The sequence below is a fragment of the Bos grunniens genome, chromosome 7 (assembly GCF_055505025.1).
Source record: "Bos grunniens cultivar Pamir isolate PY7600 chromosome 7, Bosgru_T2T1.0, whole genome shotgun sequence".
NCBI classification, from domain to species: Eukaryota; Metazoa; Chordata; class Mammalia; order Artiodactyla; family Bovidae; genus Bos; species Bos grunniens.
In genome coordinates this window covers 8,584,294-8,599,552 of record NC_141171.1, presented here as the reverse complement: position 1 = coordinate 8,599,552, position 15,259 = coordinate 8,584,294, and positions in this window count along the sequence as shown.

Below are 15,259 nucleotides of genomic sequence, written 5' to 3'. Positions count from 1 at the left end.
TTCTTTCCTTCATTTATTTCTTTCTTTCTTCATTTTTTTTTTATTTATTTCCTTCTACTAATTTTGAACTGCAGTGTTGGAGAAGACTCTTGAGAGTCCCTTGGACTGCAAGGACATCCAATCAGTCCATCCCAAGGGAGATGAGTCCTGGGTGTTCTTTGGAAGGACTGATGCTGAAGCTGAAACTCCAATACTTTGGCCACCTTATGCGAAGAGCTGACTCATTGGAAAAGACTCTGATGCTGGAAGGGATTGGGGGCAGGAGGAGAAGGGGACACAGAGGATGAGATGGCTGGATGGCATCACCAACTTGATGGACATGAGTTTGGGTAAACTCCGGGAGTTGGTAATGAACAGGGAGTCCTGGCATGCTGCGATTCATGGGGTCGCAAAGAGTCGGACACGACTGAGAGACTGAACTGACTGACTGAACTGACTAATTTGGAGGATTTTTTTGTTCTTCTTTTTCCAGTTGTTTTAGGTGTAGAGTTGGTTGTCTATTCGATGTTTTTCTTGTTTCTTGAGGTAAGGTTGTATTGCTATATACTTCCCTCTTAGAACTGTTTTTGCTGCATCCCATAGATTTTGAGTTGCCATGTTTTCATTGTCATTTGTTTCTAGACATATTTTTTATTTCCCTTTTTATTTCTTCAGTAACATGTTGGATATTTAGAAACATGTTGTTTAATCTCCATGTGTTTGTATTTTTTATAGTTTTTGTGTTTTTTTTTTGTAATTGCTATCTAATCTCATAGTGTTGTGTTCAGAGAAGATGCTTGATATGATTTCAGTTTTCTTAAATTTACTAAGGTTTGATTTGTGACCCATGATGTGGTCTATCCTAGAGAATGGTCCATGTGCATTTGAGAAGAAGGTGTATTCTTCTACATTTGTATGGAATGTATTGATATCAATGAGATCCATCTCATCTAATGTATCATTTAAGACTTGTGTTTCCTTATTAATTTTCTTTTTTGATGACCTATCCATTGGTGTGACAGGTGTTAAAGTCTTCTACTATTATTGTGTTACTGTCAATTTCTCCTTTTATTTCTGTTAGTGTTTGTCTTATGTATTGAGGTGCTCCTATGTTGGGTGCATAGATGTTTACAATTTTTATGTCTTCCTCTTGGATTGATTCCTTGATCATGATGTAGTGTCCTTCCTTATCTCTTGTAATCTTCTTTATTTAATGGTCTATTTTGTCTGATATTAGGATTGCTACTCCAGCTTTCTTTTGCTTCCCATTTGCATGGAATATATTTTTCTATCTTCTCACTTTCAGTCTATATGTGTCTTTAGGTCTGAAATGAGTTTCCTGTAGACAGCATGTATATGGGTCTTGTTTTTGTATCCAATCAGCCAGTCTCTGTCTTTTGGTTGGAGCACTTAATCCATTTACATTTAAAGTAATTATTGATATATATGTTCCTATTGCCATTTTCTTAATTGTTAGGGGTTGATTTTGTAGATCTTTTTTCTTCTCTTCTATTTCTTGACTATATAAGTTCCTTTATCCTTTGTTGTAAAACTGGTTTGGTGGTACTGAATTCTCTTAATTTCTGCTTGTCTGAAAAGCTTTTTATTTCTCCATCAATTTTAAATGAGATCCTTGCCAGGTACTGTAATCTTGGTTGTAGATTTTTCCCTTTCGATACTTTAAATATATCCTGCCATCCCCTTCTGGCCTGCTGAGTTTCTGCTGAAAGGTCAGCTGTTAAGCATATGGGGTTTCCCTTGTATGTTACTTGTTTCTTCCCCTTACTGTTTTTAATACTCTTTCTTTGTGTTTAGTCTTTGTTAGTTTGATTAGTATGTGCCTTGGTGTGTTTCTCCTTGGATTTAATCCTGTATGAGACTCTTTGTTTCTCTTGGACTTGATTGACTATTTCCTTTTCCATGTTGGAAATTTTCCACTGTAATCCCTTCAAAATTTTTCTCATGCTCTTTCTTTTTCTCGTCTTCTTCTGGGACCCCTATAATTCAAATGTTGGTGTGTTTGATGTTGTCCCAGAGGTCTCTAAGACCATCCTCAGTTCTTTTCCTTCTTTTTACTTTATTCTGCTTTTCAGAAGTTATTTCTACCATTTTACCTTCCAGCTCACTGATTCATTCTTCTGCTTCAAATATTCTGCTATTGATTCCTTCTAGAGTATTTTTAATTTCAATAATTGTCTTGTTTGTCTCTGTATGTTTATTCTTTAATTCTTCTAGGTCTTTGTAAATTGATTCTTGCATTTTCTCTATGTTGTTTTCAAAGTTTTTGATCATCTTTACTATCATTATTCTGAATAATTTTTTTTGGATAGTTGGCCTATTTCCTCTTCATTTATTTGGACTTCTGTGCTTCTAGTTTGTTCCTTAAATTGTTTAGTATTTCTCTGCCTTTTCATTATTTTTTTTTAAACTTAGAAAAAAATACCTTGTGTTTAAGGTTTCCTTTTCCCAGGCTTCAAGGTTCAATTCTTTCTTCCTTTTGGTTTCTGCCCTCCTAAGGTTGGTCCAGTGGTTTGTGTGAGCTTCCTATAGAGTGAGATTTGTGCTGAGTTTTTGTTTGTTTTTCCTCTGATCAGCAAAGCTGAGTGAGGCTGTAATCCCGTCTGCTGATGATTGGGTTTGTATTTTTGTTTTGTTTGTTGTTTAGATGAGGCATGGCAACCCATTCCAGTAAGTACTCTTGCCTGGAAAATTCCGTGGACTGAGGAGCCTGGTAGGCTATAGTCCATGGGTCGCAAAGAGTGGGACACGACTAGCGACTTCACTTCACTTCACTTCCTGCACAAGGTGCTACTGGTAGTTGGGTGATGCCAGGTCTTGTATTCAAGTAGTTTCCTTTGTGTGAGTTCTCACTATTTGATACTCCTAGGGTTAGTTCTCTGGTAATCTAGAGTCTAGGAGTCAGTGCTCCCACTCCAAAGGCTCGGGGCTTGATCTCAGGTCAGGAATGAAGATTCCACAAGTCGTTTGATATGACATTAAGTGAGATTAAAACAAATATCCAAAAATGAGAAACCAAAGATGAATCCCAGACAAATGGCAGTTACAAAATCAGGCAAATACTAATTAAAATAATGAAATATAGATATATACATATACACTCATGAGCAAAGTGAAAACAGTCCAACAAAAATAAAGTACAGTAGATGACCCAGCAAACAAAGTAAATCAAAAATTCTATTTAGCAGTTAAGAACAAAGCTAACTAAAGCACAAACTTGAAAACAAAACTAAAGCAAAGTTCCAAGTGGGGGATAAAGCAATGAAAACAAAACTAACAAATATGTTTAGAGGAAAGGAAAGAAAGGATAGATATGCAAAGTTAATAGAGGTAGATGAAGAAGATTTATATTCATTAAAGATTAATGCAAGGGGAAAAGAATAGTAGGAAAGGAAAACAAAGGAATATGTGTAGGAAAAATATAATAGATTTTTTAAAAATTGAAACTATAAAAATGAGAAAAGAAAAAAAAATGGAAGAAAGAAAAAAGGGAAAAAAGAAAAGGAAAACTCCACAAAACTGTAAAAGCCCAACAAAGAGGCAGAGATTTATAGCAACAGTAAAAAGTGTGACTGAATACACACACACACACATATATATATACACCCATAAGCAAAATCAAAACAGTCCAGCAAAAATAAAGTACAGTAGATTGACCCAGCAAACAAAGGCAACCAAAAATTATATCTATACCAGAACAAAACTAGTTAAAGCACAAACTGGAAAACAAAACTAGAGCAAGCTGCCAATTGGGGGAAAAAGTAATGAAAATAAAACTAACAAATATGTAGAGAGGAAAGAAAAGAAAGAAAGAATAAATATGCAAAGTTTAATAGAGATAGATAAAGAAGATTTATATACATTAAAGATTAACTGCAAGGGGAATAGAACAGTAGAAAAAGCAAACAAAGGAATAAATGTAGAAAATAATAATAATAGTAGGTTTTAAAAATTAAAATTGCTAAAAAAGAAAAGAAAAAGGAAAACTCCACAGAACTACAAAAGCCCAACGTAGAGGCAGAGGTTTATAACAGCAATAAAAATGTGACTGAGAAAAAAAAAAAAAGCTCAAAAGCTTGTAGTCCCAATAAAATTGACAACTACAACAGAGGTGGGAAATGGTGGCGGGGGGGGGGGGGGGGGAGGTGTGGGGGAGGGGTATCCAAAAGCATCTACAGAGTAAGTCAAAACATAAGAACAATAAATGTTTTTCTTGAGTCACTGCTGTCAGAATCCTTTCCCTCGGGAGTCACAGTCCACCTCACCTCCCTAGGATGCCCTCCAACACTGTGGTGATCTCTGGACCTGCTGTGGGGGCAGTGCAGATTCTAATCAGGTCCTATTCCTCTGTGTTCTTGCTTCCAATGTCCACAGTTATCAGAACTAGTGCATTTTCTTTTTGGGGAGCTCCCAATGGCCTTTTATATATTCCATAGACACAGAGTCTGCCTAGTTGATCATGTGGATTTAATCTGCAGCTAGTACAGCTGGTGGGAGGGTTTTGGATCTTCTTCCTTAACAACACTGCCCCTGGGTTTCAATTGTGGGTTTATTTCCACCTCTGCATGTGGGTTGTCCACTGGGATTTGCTCCTGAGGCTGCCCTGGAGGACTTGGGTTTGCCCCTGTGAAGGCCAAGTGTGGAGGTGGTGCAGCTGCTTAGGTTGCTGAGGTTCTGGCAGCACAAGGTACTCAGGAGAGTTGGCTTCTAGGACAGCAGGAAATATAGTGCTCTAGAATGGTATGGAAACCAGTATTGGCCAATAGGCACCAGTATTCTTGCCTTGAGAACCCTCTTTCCTGACAGAAAAGCCTGCCAGCCCACAGTCCACGGGGTCGCAAAGAATTGGACACTACCAAAGCAACCTGCACACATAGAAGCAAGACTTTTTTTGTTTGTGGCAGCTCTGCCCCAGTAAGAGTTGAGCATGAAGGTGGTGCAGCTGCTTGGCTTGCGGGGACCCTGGCGGCGCCAAGTGTGCAGAGACATGGACTGCCTCCACCACAGGAGTTATGGCCCTATCCGAGTCTTTCTTCGAGCCTCTTGTAGCTGGCGATCAGAAGGCCTCTTTGGCCAGCTTTCTCCGTAGTTCCACCCATTCAGGCACTTAGAGGGCTCCCTTGCCTGGGGTCCTTCTCTGTTGTTTGGCACATCAGGCACTTAAAGGGGCACCCTGGGTGGGGTCCTACTCTGTAGTTTAATGTGTCAGGGGCTTGATGGGCCAGCCTCTCTGTTGTTCAGCTGCTGATGTATTGTGCATGGTTCTATATACTCTTTTCCTCTGGTCAGATACTCCTGTCCACTCTCAGCTGACGTTCTGCATGCCCTTCTGTGTCTGAAGGTATATTCCTTATGTATCCATGAAAACATATGTACTCCATGTCCAGCTACTCCTCCACCATCTTGTTCTCCCCTCAGGCAATTACTTTTCAGCACAGAGCAAGCAGCTTAAAATGAAACACAAAACACCTTTGCCTTTGAACATCCTCTGGCCACTGGTGACACACAGCCTTCCCGCAGACTGTCAGCCTCCATTTTTTTTTTTTTTTTGTATTATGACAGAGGAGCCTGGTGGGCTAAAGTCCGTGGGGTTGCAAAGAGTCGGACATGACTGAGCGACTTCATTCATTGATTGATTGATGTATTTATTTATGTGGCTGTGCCAGGTCTTCAATGAGGCATGTGAACTCTCAGTTGTGGCATGTGGGATCTAGCTCCCTGACCAGGGATCAAACTAGGCCCCCTAAACTGGCACCACAAAGTATTAGACCCAGGGATTGAACCTGGGTCTCCCACATTGCAGGCAGGTACTTTACCGTCTGAGCCACCAAGGAAGTTCCTCCTTTGTTTTTTTCCTACTTTTTCAAATTTATTTCAACAATATATCAAAAATATTTGGAAATTCCCATTTTCCTAATGAGACAATAGAGATCTTTTGAAGAGGAAGAGGCAGTAAATTTATTCATATGCCTATTTGACAACATAGCAGCATAATTTCTCCAACAGTGAAAATGGCAAACAGGGTAATTTCCATTTTCTAAAAAATGCTTTTTCTCGAATGGCCTATAACACACCAAATATTTTTCTTTCATTTTACTAGAAGAATTGTCATTGGTTGTATTAACCCTATCAAAAAAAGTACACTGGATGACCAAGGAAATTTATAATAGAGAAAAATCTAAGATAAAATATTCACTTTCATACCTAATATTCCTTGTACATCACTATCTTGACTGTTCTTTCTCACCACTTAGACTGTAACATAGCACTGTGAGTTTAGCAGGCCATTGATTTTTATATGGGCTTCCCTGGTGGTTCAGATGGTAAAGCATCTGCCTGCAACACAGGAGATCTGAGTTCCATCCCTGGGTCGGGAAGATCCCCCGGAAAAGGAAATGGCAACCCACTCTAGTACTCTTGCCTGGAAAAATCCCATTGATGGAAGATCCTGGTGGGCTACAGTCCAAGGGGTTGCAAAGAGTCAGACATGACTGAGCAACTTCATTGATTTTTACACTCCTCTTTAGGATACAGTTCTCTCTTAGATGGGTGACCACCATGCTTATCATAGCCACTGGCAAAACGATTATCAAATACATGTCTGAAAGGGAAGTCTTCATTGATAGACAGGTTTTATCTAACAGGTTGACCTAAGATGGCCTTAGAATTATAGCCTTCAATATGATGAAGCAGAATTACAATTCATACATTGTATCACAATGCAAATTATTTATTATGCTGTGTAACTACTCATTGGCATATGAAGGATTGGTGTTTATGTGTCAGGGAAGATTTTTACACAGTCGTGAAGGATTGTTTGGCCTTTTTCGATTTGTACTTAATTTTCTTATTTCTGCTTGACAGCTTTCACTGCTACCTGTAATATGATTTCTGTCATTGCTATAGTGGAGATAAACACCATTCCTTCATTTTCTCATAACCATGAATGGGTTATGATATGTGTTGTAGACATTTGTTTCACCTCCACTGCCATCCCCAAAATGCTAGTGAATATACAGACCCAGAGCCAAGTTATAATCTTTGAACTCTGCATCACTCAGATGTACTGTTTCATATACTTTATAGAATTGGAAAGCTTCCTCCTGAACGTGATGGCCTGTGACTAGTTTGTAGCAATCTGTCACCCTTTCACTATATGGCCACCATGAAACCCCAGCTCCCTGAACTGCTGGTTCTGGTGTCCTGGAACATCAGAGTCCTATATTCTTTGTTAGAAAGCTTAATGGTGTTACGACTGCCATTCTGTAGAGATGGACATTCCCACTTTTTCTGTAAAATTAATCCAGTGATCCAACTTGCTTATTCTAGCAACTTTCTTAATGACTTCTTGAGATTATTTTGCAGCTCAACCTCTGGGTGGAGGTCTTCTGGCTGGTGTCTGACTTCTACTCTAAGAAAATCTCTTCCATTTGTGAAACCTCACCAGCTAGCTGGTGGCTCGGATGGTAAAGGATCTGCCTGCAATGAGAGAGACTCAGTTTGCATCCCTGGGTTGGGAAGATTCCCCTGCAGAAGGGAATGGCTACCCACTCCAGTCTTCTTGCCTAGATAATTCCACAGAAGGAGAAGCCTGGTGGGCTACAGTCCATGGGATCGCAGAGTCGGACACAACTGAGAGACTAACACACACACACACACACCAGCTACCTAAAGCTGCATAACAAGCTTTCACAAATGGCATGGTTTACATAATGACTTAATTACCAGATGAGATTTTATGTTTCGGAGTCATTTTCATCTATGCTTCAATAGTCACAGTCTATAGTCAGCTGTGAGCCACTACATCATCTTTTCATAGTTCATGTATAATATTTTTGTGAGACTGTTATATATACCACCGTGCTAAGTCACTTCAGTCGTGTCCGACTCTTTGTGACCTCATGGACTGTAGCCTACCAGGCTCCTCTGTCCATGGGATTCTCCAGGCAAAAACCCTGGAGTGGGTTGCCATCTCCTCCTCCAGGATATACCACTGGCTTTAGCCAAATTATGTCAATGTACTCCATGTATAGGGACTTCCCAGGTGGCACTAGTGGTAAAGGACCCACAAGCCAGTGCAGGAGATGTAAAAGACATGGTCCATCCCTGGGCCAGGAAGATTCCCTGGAGGAGGGCATGGCAACCCACTTTAGTATTCTTGCCTGGAGAATCCCATGGACAGAGAAGCCTGGTGGGCTACAGTTCATGGGGTCGCAAAGAACTGGACATGATTGAAGTCACTTAGCACAGCACAGCAGAGCACTCTATGTATAGGTTAATCTAGTTTACAAAAAGATAAGTTTACCAAATTTGATTTGCCTTAAGTCAGTGTCACTTGCATCCACATATGACATTTTGCTTTCTATCTAGTGATATGTCTCCTTAACTCTGTTATTAAAATGTGACTCAGCTACCTGGTTCCAGGTCCTACCTTGAGCCATGCATCATTAGATGTTTTTTCCTTTTAATTTAACTGATTGAAGTATAATGCAAACATATCCAGCACACGTGTAAGGTGTACAATTTGCTGAATTAAAGGAACCATATGAAAATTGAGTACATACTGCCTAGGTTTATTTACGTATTAATAGAATTAGAGGAGGTGTACAAAAGCTTTCATTTCATTGTTACATAATTATAAAAATAAAAGTTGAATATCCCTTAGCCTCAGGTTCTTTATTTCTAGTGTTCATGTGGAACAATAAGCCTAATTCAGAAGAATGTGAGGAGGAATAAATTAAATGTGTGAAAACCTTTTTGAGTATAACAGCTATTTCATGAATTAGTAGTGTTTATGTGTATGTGTATTTATATAAGATTTTCTTATAAATAAACACACATATATGTACATGGCCTGCAAGTGGCCTAAGTCCCTTCAGTCGTGCCCAACTTTTTGCAACCCTATGGACTGTAGCCCTCCAGGCTCCTCTGTCCATTGGATTCTCCAGGCAAGAATACTGGAGTGGGTTGCCATGCCCTCCTCCAGGGGACCTTCCCAACCCAGGGATCAAACCCACATCTCTTATGTCTCCTGTATTGGCAGGATTCTTTACCACTAATGCCACCTTGGAAGCCATATATGTACACAGAGAGATTCCATAATCTCATCATTTATGTTGAAAAGTTTTTAATCAAGAATTGAAGATAGAAATAAAAATTGTTATAGGTGAATTAACAGGAAATTACTCAAGTGTAGAAAGTTAGACAAAAAGTGTTGAAGTAGAATAGTTTTCCTAAATTTTAATAACAAATTATTTTTCCTACCTTAATGTTCAAACTCAAAGTCAGGACCACATTTGCATTTATAAAATGAGAAATCCTTGGTATCACATTTGCAGAATGTCCAAATTAACTTTAGATTTTTTTTTCTTTCACGTACACCCGGTTTTCAATACAAAATGTTCTTACTCAGGGGAAACAAAAAAAAAAAAAAATGAAACTGAAAAGTTTAAATTTAGTCACCTCCAAAAACATCTTATTGGATAGATGTCTGTGTAATATTGTTGTTGATGCTATAGCAAATTACCACACTAGGGCTTTAAAAGAAACAAATATATCTGCCTTAAGTTCTGGAAGTCAGAAGCCCAATTAGAATGCTAACATCAAGATTCTGTAGGACTGGATTCCTTCTGGGTTTTCCAGGAGAGACTCCATTTCCTTCATATTCCTGTTTCTTGAGCACACACATTCCTTGGTTCATGGCCCATCAGCCATCTTCAAGGTCAGCAGCATATTCAAATCTCCCTCTGATTTCAACGATTTTGTTTTTTCCACATTCAAAGGACCATGCTGACTACACCAGTTTGTACCTGAATAATCGTGGCCAATCTTTTATCTTTGGGCCAGCTGATCAGCAAACATATCATCAGTTCAGTTCAGTCACTCAGTCGTGTCCGACTGTTTGTGATCCCATGAATCACAGCACGCCAGACCTCCCTGTCCATCACCAACTCCCGGAGTTCACTCAGACTCTTGTCCATCGAGTCGGTGATGCCATCCAGCCATCTCATCCTCTGTCGTCCCCTTCTTCTCCTGCCCCCAATCCCTCCCAGCATCAGAGTCTTTTCCAATGAGTCAACTCTTCACATGAGGTGGCCAAAGTATTGGAATCTCAGCTTCAGCATCAGTCCTTCCAATGAACACCCAGGACTAATTTCCTTTAGGATGGACTGGCTGGATCTCCTTGCACTCCAATGGACTCTCAAGAGTCTTCTCCAACACCACAGTTCAAAAGCATCAACCCTTCAGTGCTCAGATATCTGCTACCTTAATCCTCCCTTGCTCTGAAAACACAATATTGCAAGTTTCTGAGGATCAAGATGTGGGTTATGTTTTAGAGGATCTTATTGAGCCTACTATAAAATCTTTTTCAGAGATATGTTACTTGGTGACACTCAAGAGCCTTTATCATGGGAATACCAAACCACCTTATCTGCTTCCTGAGAAATCTGTATGCAAGTCAAAAAGCAACAGTTAGAACTGGACATGGAACAACAGACTGGTTCCAAATTGGGAAAGGAGTACTTCAAGGCTGTATATTTTCCCCTTGCTTATTTAACTTCTATGCAGAGTACATCATGAGAAACACTGGGCTGGAAGAAGCACAAGCTGGAATCAAGATTGCTGGGAGAAATATCAATAACCTCAGATATGCAGATGACACCACTCTTATGGCAGAAATCGAAGAACTAAAGAGCCTCTTGATGAAAGTGAAAGAGGAGAGTTTAAAAGCTGTCTTAAAACTCAACATTCGAGACATCCAGTCCCACCACTTCATGGCAAACAGATGGGGAAACAGTGGAAACAGTGACAGACTTTATTTTCTTGGGGCTCCAAAATCACTGCAGATGGTGACTGCAGCCATGAAATTAAAAGATGCTTGCTCCTTGGAAGAAAAGCTATAAACAATCTAGACAGCATATTAAAAAGCAGAGACATTACTTTGCCAACAAAGATCCATCAAGCCAAAGCTATGGTTTTTTCCAGTAGTCATGTATGGATGCGAGGATTGGACTATAAAGAAAGCTGAGTGGTGAAGAATTGATGCTCTTGAACTGTGCTGTTGGAGAAGACTCTAGAGAGTCCCTTGGACTGCAAGGAGATCCATCTAGTCCATCCTAAAGGAAATCAGTCCCGAATATTCATTGGAAGGACTGATGCTAAAGCTGAAACTCCAATACTTTGACCACCTGATGAGAAGAACTGACTCGTTGGAAAAGACCCTGATGCTGGGAAAGATTGAAGGCAGGAGGAGAAGGGGACAACAGAGGACAAGATGGTTGGATGGCATCACCAACTCGATGGACATGAGTTTGAGCGAACTCTGGGGGCTGGCGATGGACAGGGAAGCCTGGCCTGCTGCAGTCCATGGGGTCGCAAAGAGTCGGACATGACTGAGCGACTGAAATGAATTGGAGGATAATTGTTTTACCGTGTTCTGTTGGTTTCTACTATACAACAGTGTGAATCAGCCATAATTACACATATGCCCCCTCCATCTTGAACCTCCCTCCCACTCCCGACCCCTATAGATTGTTACAAAGAACCAGGTTGACCTCCCTGCATTACACAGCAACTTCTCGCTAGCTATCTATTTAACATATGGTAATGTATATGGGCTACTCTCTCAATTCACCCCAACTTCTCCTTCCCCTACTGTGTCCACAAATCTGTGCTCTATGTCAACATCTCCATTCCTGCCCCGCAAATAGGTTCATCAGAACCATTTTTCTAGATTCCATATATATGCATTGATATATGATATTTGTTTTTCTCTTTCTGACTTACTTCATTCTGTATAACAGGCTCTAGGTTCATCCACCTCATTATAATTGACTCAATTTCATTCCTTTTTGTGGCTAAGTATTCATCTGTCAATAAACATCCAGGTTGCTTCCAAGTCTTGGCTATCCTAAATAGTGCTGCAATGAGCATAAAGATGCATGTGTCTTTTTGAATTATGGTTTTCTCAGGGTTTGTGCCCAGTAGTGGGATTGCTGATACATATGGTAATTTTATTCTTAGTTTCTTAATGTCACCCCACTCCAGTACTCTTGCCTGGAAAATCCCATGGGTGGAGGAGCCTGGTGGGCTGCAGTCCATGGAGTCGCTAAGAGGCGGACACGACTGAGCGACTTCACTTTCACTTTCCACTTTCATGCATTGGAGAAGGAAATGGCAACCCACTCCAGTGTTCTTGCCTGGAGAATCCCAGGGACGGCGGAGCCTGGTGGGCTGCTCTCTATGGGGTCACACAGAGTCGGACACGACTGAAGTGACTTAGCAGCAGCAGTAAGGAATCTCCATACTGTTCTCCACAGTGATTGTATCAATTTACATCCCTACCAACAGAGCCAGAGAGTTCCTTTTTCTCCACAACCCCTCCTGCATTCATTGTTTGCAGATTTCTTGATGATGGCCATTCTGGCAAGTGTAAAGTGATACCTTATTGTATTTTTGATTTCCATTTCTCTAATAATGAGCAATGTTGAGCATCTTTTCATGTGTTTATTGGTCATCTATGTGTCTTCTTTGGAGAAATAACTGTTTAGGTCTTCTGCTCATTTTTTGATTGAGTTGTTTGTTTTTCTGCTATTGAGCTGCATGTGCTGCTTATATATTTTGAAAATTAATCCTTTGTCAATTGCTTTATTTGCAATTATTTTCTCCCATTCTGAGGACTGTCTTTTCATCTTGTTTATAGTTTCTTTTGCTGTGCAAAAGCTTTTAAGTTTAATTGTGTGTGTGATAAGTCACTTCAGTCGTGTCCATCTCTTTGTGAACCTATGGAATGCAGCCTGCCAGGCTCTTTTGTCCACGGGATTCTCCAGGCCAGGATACTGGAGTAGGTTGCCATGCCCTACTCCAAGGGATCTTCTCAACCCAGGGATTAAACCCAAGTTTCTTACATCCCCTACATTGGCAGGCAGGTTCTTTGCCACTAGCGCCACCTGGCTCATTTATTTATTTTTGTTTTTATTTCCATTATTCGAGGAGGTGAGTCATAGAGGATCTTGCTGCAATTTATGTCAAAGAGCATTGTGCCTGTTTTCCTCTAAAAGTTTTACAGTTTCAGATCTTAAATCCATTTTGAGTTTGCTTTTGTGTATAGTGCTATAATTGATATATAGTTGGCATACAATCTTGAGAGTCCCTTGGACTGCAAGGAGATCCAACCAGTCCATTCTGAAGGAGATCAGCCCTGGGATTTCTTTGGAAGCAATGATGCTAAAGCTGAAACTCCAGTACTTTGGCCACCTCATGCGAAGAGTTGACTCATTGGAAAAGACTCTGATGCTGGGAGAGATTGGGGGCAGGAGAAGAAGGGGATGACAGAGGATGAGGTGGCTGGACGGCATCACTGACTTGATGGAACGTGAGTCTGAGTGAACTCCGGGAGTTGGTGATGGACAGGGAGGCCTGGCGTGCTGCAATTCATGGGGTCGCAAAGAGTCAGACACGACTGAGCGACTGAACTGAACTGAACTGATTGCTAGTTTCAGGTGTAATATATAGTGAGCTGACATTTGCATACATTATGAATTGATCTACTGGTTCAGTTCAATAACCATCTGTCCCCAAAGTTATGAAAATATTATTGACCATATTCCCTATACTGTTTATTACATCTCTGTGGCTTACTTATTTTATAACTGGATATGTGTATCTCTTAATCCCCACCACCTATTTTGCTCCATCATCACTCTCCCCGTCAAACATTCATTTGTTGTCTGTATCTATGAGTCCGCTTTTTTTTTTCTCACTCATGTGTTTTGTGTTTTTTACTCCAAATAAAAGTGATATTCCACATATAAGTGAGTCTTTCTCCATCTGACTTTTTTCACTTAGCAAAGTACTATCTGGATCCATCATATTGTCTCAAATAGTAAGATTTAATTTTGCTCTCATCAGGAACATAAAAACAGATTTTTCAAGCTTAACAGTGAATTCAGAGTTGGGCTAAAGTACTGGGACCTTAAGGTTTATTGTTCTGGAAGACAAGAGATATCATGGAAGATGTAATAATCACTGAATTAATCTGGCTTGTAACAGTGTCTCCTAGACACGGAGAATGAGCAGGAAAATTCTGTTATCTCTCCAGACCAGTGTCCCAGAAGGAAACCAGTTATTAGAGATTAGCATAACAGGAGGGAAATGTGCTAATGAGCAGACATAGGGAGCTATAAATATCTCCTCTGCTGCATCCCTCAGCCTGTGCAATCTTTGGATGAACAGAACATGGTTGTTGCTTATGGACTCCTAACTCTGGCTGGGGGATCAGTGCTTGACTTCCATCCTGCTGTCTTGTCTGGAAACAGAGCTTCTATCTCCACCATCAACCATTCAAGAAGAATTTGGACCTCTATGAAAAGATCTTCTCAGAGACTCCACCCAGGTGAGGCCAAGAGTCCAGTAAATACTGCAAAAGTTCAGAGGGAATGGCAGGCAATAACATTTACCTGAGTTCACCTGATAGGCAATCCAGACTAATCTAGGGCCAAGATCACTGTGGTCATTTGCTTGACTAATTAATTAATGCCTTATTTTATGATGCTACAAATAAAAAGGAATATTGAATTCAACAATGCAAGGAGCAATGCTGACCGTAAAACAGCGGACATGGAAGCCCAATTAGAAGAGGAAATGGGAGGTGTAAAGTGCTTCCTGTAAAACCTTGAACCTAAGTCCAAGCACTTCTACAATTCACTTGAGTAGAGACAAAGGGTATTAGCTATGGAGGTTTGTACAGAGATGCAGGGTAGTTTTCTTAAGAAGGAGCATATTTGACTATAAGTAAGATCCAGACCAACAGCAGTTCATGAAATATACACTTCATAGTATCTTCCTTCTCTTAGTATTCAAGTGAAAATAATTATTCATTATGTGCAAATAGGTGTGTGAATTAGCTTTCTTTGCAATGAACAAATGCCCTGTAAATCTGAATACATTTGTTAGGTTAGTTAGTCAATTGCTTCCTCTATTTGAAATTGCCTGCCTGCTCCTTTCCTTTCAAATAGTGAATTCAGCACATTTTTATTCCTGTTTTTCACTGTATTCTTCCAAACTAAAAATTGAATTTTTTTTTCATAAAGTTTGCTGTTTGCCACTTAGATATTGTATATATGTATACAATTATGTTTGCAGAATGTCTGAGGGTTTATAATTATTATAAAGTCTGTGTCCGTCATTTTATGTTCTCTCTATTTTTTAAGGGATGGAATTGAAGCTTTGCCTTAAACAAAAGCAAAGATTACAGAACGTT